We start from the raw sequence: 8481 nt of genomic DNA on the forward strand, positions 1-8481 counted from the left end.
GCATTAGGATTTGCGTTAGGTTTAGCATTAGGGTTTCATGTGTAGGGTTTGGCTTAGGGTTAGGGATTAGGGATAGGGTTTCTGTGAGTGTTAGGGTTAGGGTTAGGGTTAAGGATTAGGGTTAGGGTTAGGGTTATGTTTTGGGTTAGTGTTAGGGCTTAGGTGTTAGGGATAAAGTTTGGGATGAGGTTACGGTTAGAGTACAGTTAGGTATTAAGGGTTAGGGTTAGGGTTAGGGTTAGGTTTAGGTTTACTGTTAGGCTATGGGTTAGATTTAGAGGTTTATGGTTAGGGTTCAGATTAGGCTTAGGATTTGGGATAGGCTTAGTGTTAGAGGTTAGGGTTAGTGTTAGCGTTATGGTTAGGGTTATGGTTTAAGTGTTAGGGTTACGTTTAGGGTTATTTAAACGGTTACAGTTAGGGTTAGGGTTACGCTTAAGGTTACGATCAGGGTTGTGGTTAGTGTTCGGGTTAGTGTTAGGGTTCAGGTTATGGTGAGGCTAGTGAATAGCGTTAGGTTTAGGGTTAGGGTTAGGGTGAGGGTTACGGTTAGGGGTTAGGGTTAGGGTTAGGATTATCGTTAGGGTTAGGGATTAGCATTAGTGTTCTTGTTAGGGTTAGCGTTAGGGTTAGTGTTAGGGTTAGGGTTAGCGATTAAGTATAGTGTTAGTGTTAGTTTTAGGGTTAGTGTTAGGTTTAGGGTTAGTGTTAGGGTAAGGGTTAGGTTTAGTTTTAGGTTTAGGGATAGGACTAGGGTTAGGTTTGGTGTCGGGTTAAGTTTAGGGTTAGAAGTTAGGCTTAGGATTTGGGTTAGGGTTAGGGTTACAGTTAAGGTTAGGGTTAGGTATCAGATTAAGGTTAGGTTTCGGGTTACAATAAGGTTTAGAGTTAGGGTTAGGGTTATGATTAGGGTTCCCGGTAGGTTTAGGGTTAGGTTTTGGGATAGGGTTAGGGTTTAGGTGTTAAGGTTATGGTTATGGTTATGTTTAGTGTAATGGTTACTTTTACAGTTACGTTTAGGGTTACAGTTAGGGTTAGTGTTAGTGTTAGGGTTAGGGTTAGGGTTATGGATTAGCGATAGGGTTAGGGTTAGGTTTAGGTGATAGGGATAGGGTTAGTGTTAGGCTTATCATTAGGGTTAGGCATTATGGTTTTGATTAGGTTTAGGGTTAGCATCAGGATTAGTGATTGTGCTTAGCGTTAAGGTTAGTTTTAGGGTTAGGGTAAGGGTTAGGTTTAGAGGTTAGGGTTAGCATTAGGTTTAGGATTAAATTGTAGATTTATCGTTAGAGTTTGGGTTAGGGTTAAGGTTAGGGTTAAGGTTGGGGTTAGGGTTAGGGATAGGGTAATTGTTAGGATTAGTGTTGGAGTGTAGGATTAGGGTTAGGGTTAGGTTTATGGTTAGAAGTTAGCTTTAGGGTTGTAGTTAATTTTAGCGTTAGGTTGAGATTTAAGTTTAGGGTTAGGGTTGGGGTTAGGGTTAGAAGTTAGTTTTTTGTGAGGTTTAGGGTAAACGTTAGGATTAGGAATAGGGTTATGGTTAGCGTTAGGGTTATTTTAGGGTTATGGTTAGTGTTAGTTTAGTGTTAGTATTTAGGGTTACCATTAGTGTAAGGATTAGGTTTAGGTTTAGGTTTACGTTTAGGGTTAGGGTTAGGGTTAGGGTTCGGGTTAGGTTTAGGTATATGGTAAGGGTCAGGATGTGTTAGAGGATAGGCTTAGATTTAGCATTAGGGCTATTTTTAGGGTTAGGTTTAGTGTCAGAGTTTAGTGTTAGTGTTAGTGTTAGGGTTAAGTTTACTATTGGGTTTTGGGTTAAGGTTAGAGTTAGGGTTAGGGTTAGGGTTATTGTTATGCTTAGGGTTAGGTTTAGCGTTAGGGTTAGGGTAAGGGTTAGTTTAAGTGTTAGGGTTAGGATTAGGGTTAGAAGTTACTTTTGGTGTTAGGGTTATGGTTAGGGTTAAGGTTATGGTTAGAGGTTAGGGTTAGGGTTTGATTTAGGGTAAGGTTTATTTTTTTCCTTTTTTTATTTAAAGAAAAGGAAACAAAAAATACATGGAGATAAAAAAAAGGGTATAAATAATACAAAATTACAGAAAAACAAACGGTAAGAAATTGCTGGTTGGTAAGTTACACATTGTCATCTTAGAAATAGCTGTTCAGGTTATAGAATTAAAGTATTTAGAATGACATTCAAAAAGTGACACTACAAACCGCTCTGCTCTATGATCGAACAAAAGCTCAGTAATATGTTTATCAGTCCTACACATTTGTTTTACATCTCAATGAGGGTAAGATTAAACATATCAAAACAGAACAGAACATTTTAAAAAATTTAAAGAAATACAGATTTTAAAGCAAGTCCACTGGAGATCTACATTATCTATCTAACTGTCTCTAGTTTCTTACAAATAGTTGTCCCTATCTTCACCCACTTTATATACTTATTACATATTATAGAACTAATCAAATCATTACATGATGATGAAGACTTTTTAGGTCCTCGAGTTCCAAATTAGGGAAGAAAATAGTAACTACCATTGCATCTCTCATTCTCTTTGTGATAGCTGTCCCCATCTCTACATATGCTGAAATTGAACTCAAGAAACCAGTCCAATGTCATTCTAATCAGCGAACAATAGATTGCTGGAATTTATATTATAATGCTACAAAATAAGCCTCGGGTTTCTCAGCATCTCTTCCTCAGAGTATCTGTTCCCTACATCTTGCATGATATAATCTGTTCCCGTAAATAATTTAAAAAAAACAACCCATGTGTGAATTTCTACATATATATCTATCCTCTCTGTATTATAGGGAAAACCAAGTCATAGCAAGACAGCAAAACAATTTCCTAGAAAAAAAAAATGCAATGGATAAGACATATAAGACCACAATACAAATGATCTTCCATAGCTACTATGTTTTCTCTTGTTATTTTCAATAGATTTGTCCACAACACTGGCTTATTATAGTTAAACATAATATCACCTATTTTAATAAAAACTTAACTTTGACAGCATTGTAGGATTTGAGAGCTGTTACTAATTAATACCAGTATGGATATCCTTTACATCTTGTCATCCTCAGAGTAGTTGCCTCTACTTTTAGGGTTGATACTAACAAGCATACCAATTTCAAATAAAATCAGCCAAGGCCAACCCAGTCTTATGATTCAGATTCGATTAAGATCAGTCATAGTAAGACAATGTAAGTAATACAGGATTTCAGTTTAAGTTAATAGGAAAGTAAGGATAGTTACCATGGTATAACCTGCTATTTTTGGGTTAAGATGTCTGTGCCCTCAAATCTGACATGAGTGGACAGACCAAAACAAATTAAATTCAAAATAATATGTCAATAGGACTACTGTGTCTTTTAAATCATTATACACCATTAACAATGACCTCTGCCTTTTTTATATAGTTTCAGAGCTGTCTATACTAAAGACTATAGCTTACTGTCTCTGCCTCATGTCTGCTACTCCACTTTTCTGCTATAATTTTTCCACCTTATTCCCTCATTCCATTGTCTGCCCCATTCACTGAGGCCTCTCTGCCACTGTTGCTGGAATCCTGGTATCTCTTCCTCTCTTTCTCTGTAATGTCCTTCAGCACTCTCTGTATGGTTGGATTGGTAGCCACGAACTCCCACAGTTCATCCTTGTATTGAAAGTATCTTATTTCTTCATTAATCTTGAGAGAGACTTTTGATGAGTATATGAACTTTGGTTGCATTTTTTTTTTCTTTCAAGACTTGGAATATTTCTCCCCACTCCCTTCCTGACTTAAGAGTTTGTGTTGGTAAGTCTGCTGTTATTTTGATAGTTTTCCTGTTGTAGGTAATCTGCATCTTTTCTCTGGCTGCTTTTAATATTCTGTTCTTTTGGTGGATTTCTGGAATCTTGATTGTTATATGTCTAGGCGTAGATCTGTTTTGGTTGTAGGTAGCTAGTGTTCTGTATGCCTCTTTTATCTGGATATCATTTCTTTTTGCTATACGTGGGAAATTTTGCTTTAATATATCTGTGAATATTTTTTGTATTTCATTTTGGTTGCTCCTATTTCCTCACTCACATGCTTTATTCTTAAGTTATGTATCTTTTTGTCATCTTCCAGTTTTTGAATTGCTTCTTTCTGGTTCCTTGTTATTTTAAGAGGCTTTTTCTTTCAAGATCATATGCCATAAGTCTCTCTTCAAGTTTCAGAATGCTGTCTTTAGTTTCTGTCAAGGCATTTTGCCAGTGTTCAATGGAGTTTTTAGTTTCCTGGTATTCTCTTTGGATCTGTTTCATGTATTCTAAGTTATGTTTAAATTCTTCTTCAGAAGTTTCTCTTTCTTTTTTGATTTCCTCAGTTCTTCCATCTGTGAACTCTTGGGCAGGGCTTGTCATTTCTTTTATTAATCTTTTTATATCTTGCCTTTCTTGGGTCAGGAGTACAGCTTTAAATTCCTCTATGAGATCATATAGGTACTTTTTAGTTTCGGCTGATGCTGTGTCGAGCAACCGATGGTTACTGTGCTTGTTCTCTACAGTGTTTACTTCTCCTGGACTTATTTTCTCATGTTAGGCAGCTGGGAATTTTTTTTAAATTTTTATCTCTTGTCATGTTTCTATTTCTTTCAGACTGTCCTGGGGTTCTCTGGCCCTCTCCGAATTGCTTAGGACCTTTCAGAAGTGTGATGACTTGAGTTTTTGCTGTCCTCCCCAATTTGCTGTTATCTGTGATAGGCTGGGATGCAGGGGCATTACAGGCTAGTCTCTAGCCTCTGTGCCAGTTAATCCGTACATTAGGCTGTACTTTCTGGATGTCACTGAGTTGTGACTATTTTGTATCTGCTTATTGGGCCCCAAGCAGAGGCTTGGTTTAGCCCCAGTAGCTCCTGCCAGTTCTCTTTGTACCAGAAGCAGCTGACTAATGTCACTATGGCACAGGGTTCTGCCCAAATCCCAGCTGTTCTCTTCCAGACCTCTCTGTGACAGGAGCACCAGAACAGCAGATCTGCCCAAATCCAAGATGTCTCCCACTAGTTCTCTGTATGGAGCTGAAGCCAGCACGTAATCAGGCTCTACCCAATTTCAAGATGTCTTCCACCAGCCCTCCCTACAGGGGGACCCGGTGATGTCACCGAGCTGTTGTTTCTGCCCAACACTAAAATGTCTGCTGCCAGACTCTGTGTTATTGATGTCCCCGTGGTGGCGGGCACTGTCCAGTTCCAAGATGTTCTCTGGCCAACCCCAGCAGCTGTGGGGTTCCCAGTACTCACCAGAGTCCAGCACAGGTCCTCGTCCAGGGTCCACCGCATACCAAGCCACCCACCTTTCCCGCACTCCCAGCACAGAACGGAACAGTGCACAGTGTGAGCTCCTGGCACAGCTCAGAATGGTCAGAAATCTGCACACCGTTTGGCTTTGGAACTCCAGAGCCTTTTACGATCTCCTCTGGTGCAGCGGTGCAGTCCTGGATGCTACTCAGAGTCCCAGGTCTCAGTTTCCCGCAGTCACCAAAAGCCAGCATAGCTTTTCCTGCTGGGTCCACGGGTCAGTTTGTTGATTTAAAGGCAGGGGATTTGCAGCCTCCTGTTATCAGTATTCACGGTCTCAGCAGGACTTTAAATTCTCCAGCTGCACTGTCTTGGTTAATAAGAATCACTATCGATTTGTTTGGCCCTCTCCATGTTGTCATTTTCTAGCTTCTAGTATGATTTCTCTAGACAGACTCTTCGCTTAATCCCCTAGCAAGCCACCATTTTCAACGAATCTCAAAGTCGTGAGGCCTTTTGAGCTGAGGCTTCATGTCCAGTCACTGTGGCCTAAGGTTAGTTTTAGAGTTAGGGTTAATTTTAGGGTTAGAGTTAGAGTTATGGTTAGGGTTACGTTTAGTGTTACGGTTAGCATTAGGGTTAGGGTTTTGGGTTTACTTTTAGGGTTAAGGTTAGGGTTAGAATTTAGGGTTAGTGTTAGGGTTTGGGTTAGTGGTTAGGGTTAGAGTTAGAGTTAGGGTTAGGGATATGGTTCAACTTTAGTGTTAGTGTTAGCGTTAGGGTTAGTGTTAGGATTAGGGTTAGTGTTATGGTTAGAAGTTAGCATTACATTAAGGTTTAGAGTTAGGGTTAGGGTTTGATAGGCTTAAAGGTAAATGTTAGGGTTATGGTTAGGGTTAAACTTAGGTTTAGGGTTAGGCTTAGGGTAACAAGTTAGTTTTACCGTTATCGTTAGTTTTAGGGTTAGGTTGAGGTTTAGGGTTAGAATTTAATGTTACCGTTAGGGTTAGTGTTAGTTTTTATGGTTAGGTTTAGGTTTGGAGTTAGGTTTAGGGTTAGGTTTAGGGTTTGGGTTATGGTTACGGTTAGGGTTAGGGTTAGGGTTAGGGTTAGGTTTGGGTTAGACATGGTGAGGGTTAGGGTTAGGATTGGGGTTAGGTTTAGGGTAGTGTTAGGTGTATGGTTAGGATTAGGGTTTGGCATTAGGGTTTAGGATTAGGGTTAGGTTTAGTGTTAGGTTTGGTTTAGGGTTAGGTTTAGTGTTAGTGTTAGGGTTAGGGTTAGCGTAGGTTTATGTTTATGGTTAGCATTAGGGTTAGGGTTAGGGTTAGTGTTAGGGTTAGTGATAGTGTTAGGTTTAGGGTTAAGGTTTATGGTTAGGGTTAGCATTACTGTTAGGGTGAGTTTTAGGTTTATGGTTATTTTTGGGTTAGGCTTAGCATTAGGGTTACGGTCAGGGTTAGGATTAGGGTTAGGAGATAGGTTTAGTTTTAGGGTTAGTGTTATAGTTAGGGTTAGTGTTAGGGTTAGGATTACGGTTTGGCATTAGGGTTTAGGATTAGGGTTAGTGTTAGGGTTAGGGTTAGGGTTAAATTTAAGTTTACGGTTAATGTTATGGTTAGAAGTTACATTTAGGTTTAGGGTTAGTGTTAGGGTTAGGGTTAGAGGTTATGGATAGTGTTAAAGTTAGGGTTAGGGTTACGGTTCAAGTTTAGGGTTAGGGTTAATTTTAGGGTTAGTTTTAGGGTTAGGGTTATGATTATGTTTAGGGTTAGCCTTAGGGTTAGGTTTAGGGTTAGGGTTAAGGTCATGGTTAGAGGTTAGCGTTGCATTAATTGTTAGGGTTAGTGGTAGGATTAGGGTCTAAGCTTAGTTTTACAATTAGGCTTAGGGTTAAAAGTTGGCTTTAGGGTTATGGTTAGTGTTAGGGTTAGGTTAAGTTTTATGGATAGACTTAGGGTTAGAAGTTAGGCTTTTGTGAGGGTTAGGGTTAGAGTTAGTGTTAGGGTTAGAATTAGGGTTAGGGTTAGGGTTAGGATAAGGGTTAGGATTATGTTTAGGGTTATGGTTAGGGTTAGGGTTAGGTATTAGCGATAGGGTTATGGTTAGGTTTAATGTTAAGTTAGGGTTAGGTTTAGGATTAGGGTTAGAGTTATTATTAGGGTTAGGGTTAGGTTGACCTTTAGAGTTAGGTTTAGGTTTAGAGTTAGGGTTAGATTTAGGTTGAGGTTTGGAGTTAAGGTTAGGGTTAGGGTTAGAAGTTAAATTTGTCTTAGGCCTAATGTTAGGTTACGGTTTCAGGTTATGTTTAGGGATAGGGTTAGTGTTAGGGTTTGGGTTAGGGTTAGAGTTAGGGTTAGTCTCAGTGTTAGGGTTAAGGTTAGTGTTACAGTTAGTGTTAGAGTTACGGTTAGGTTTAGGTTTAGGTGTTAGGTGTTAGGGATAGGGTTACTTTTAGGCATCAGGTTATGGTTAGGAATAGGGTTACGATTAGGTTAACATTGCGGTAAGGGTTAGAGTTAGTGTTATTTTTAGGATTAGGATTAGGGTTAGCTTTAGGTTTAGGGCTAGGGTTAGTGTTAGGGTTATGGTTAGGGTTAGAGGTTAGTGTTAGTTTTAGGGTTAGGGTTATGCTTAGTGTTCGGTTCATATAAGGGTTAGGCATAGATTTTAGGCTTATAGTTAGGGTTTGGGTTATGGTTAGAGTAAGGATTATAGTTTAGGGTTAGTGTTCGGTAAGCGTTAGGGTTAGTGTTAGGGTTAGGGTTAGTGTTAGGGTTAGGGTTAGGGTTAGGGTTAGACAGGGTTATGGTTAGGGTAAGTGTTAGGATAGGGGTTAGGGTTAGTGTTAGGGTTAGGGTTAGGATTAGGGTTTGGCGTTAGGGTTTAGGATTAAGTTTAGTGTTAGTATTAGGGTTAGGTTTACGGTTAGGTTTATGTTTAGGATTAGGGTTTAATGTTAAGGTTTTAGTGTTAGGGTTAGGGTTAGTGTTAGGGTTAGGGTTAGAGGTTCGCGTTAGTGTTACAGTTAGTGTTAGGGTTATGGTTCGAGTTTAGGGTTAGGATTAGCGTTAGGGTTACTTGTAGTGTTAGGGTTAGGGTTATGGTTAGAGTGTTAGGATTAGGATTAGGATTAGAGGTAAGGGTTATGTTTAGTGTTAGGGTTTAAGCTTAGGTTTACGGTGAGACTTACGGTTAGAAGTTAGCTTTAGGGTT

This window comes from Cavia porcellus, unplaced genomic scaffold (genome assembly GCF_034190915.1).
Source record: "Cavia porcellus strain 051 isolate PalLab524CR breed Dunkin Hartley unplaced genomic scaffold, mCavPor4.1 scaffold_81, whole genome shotgun sequence".
Taxonomy (NCBI): Eukaryota; Metazoa; Chordata; class Mammalia; order Rodentia; family Caviidae; genus Cavia; species Cavia porcellus.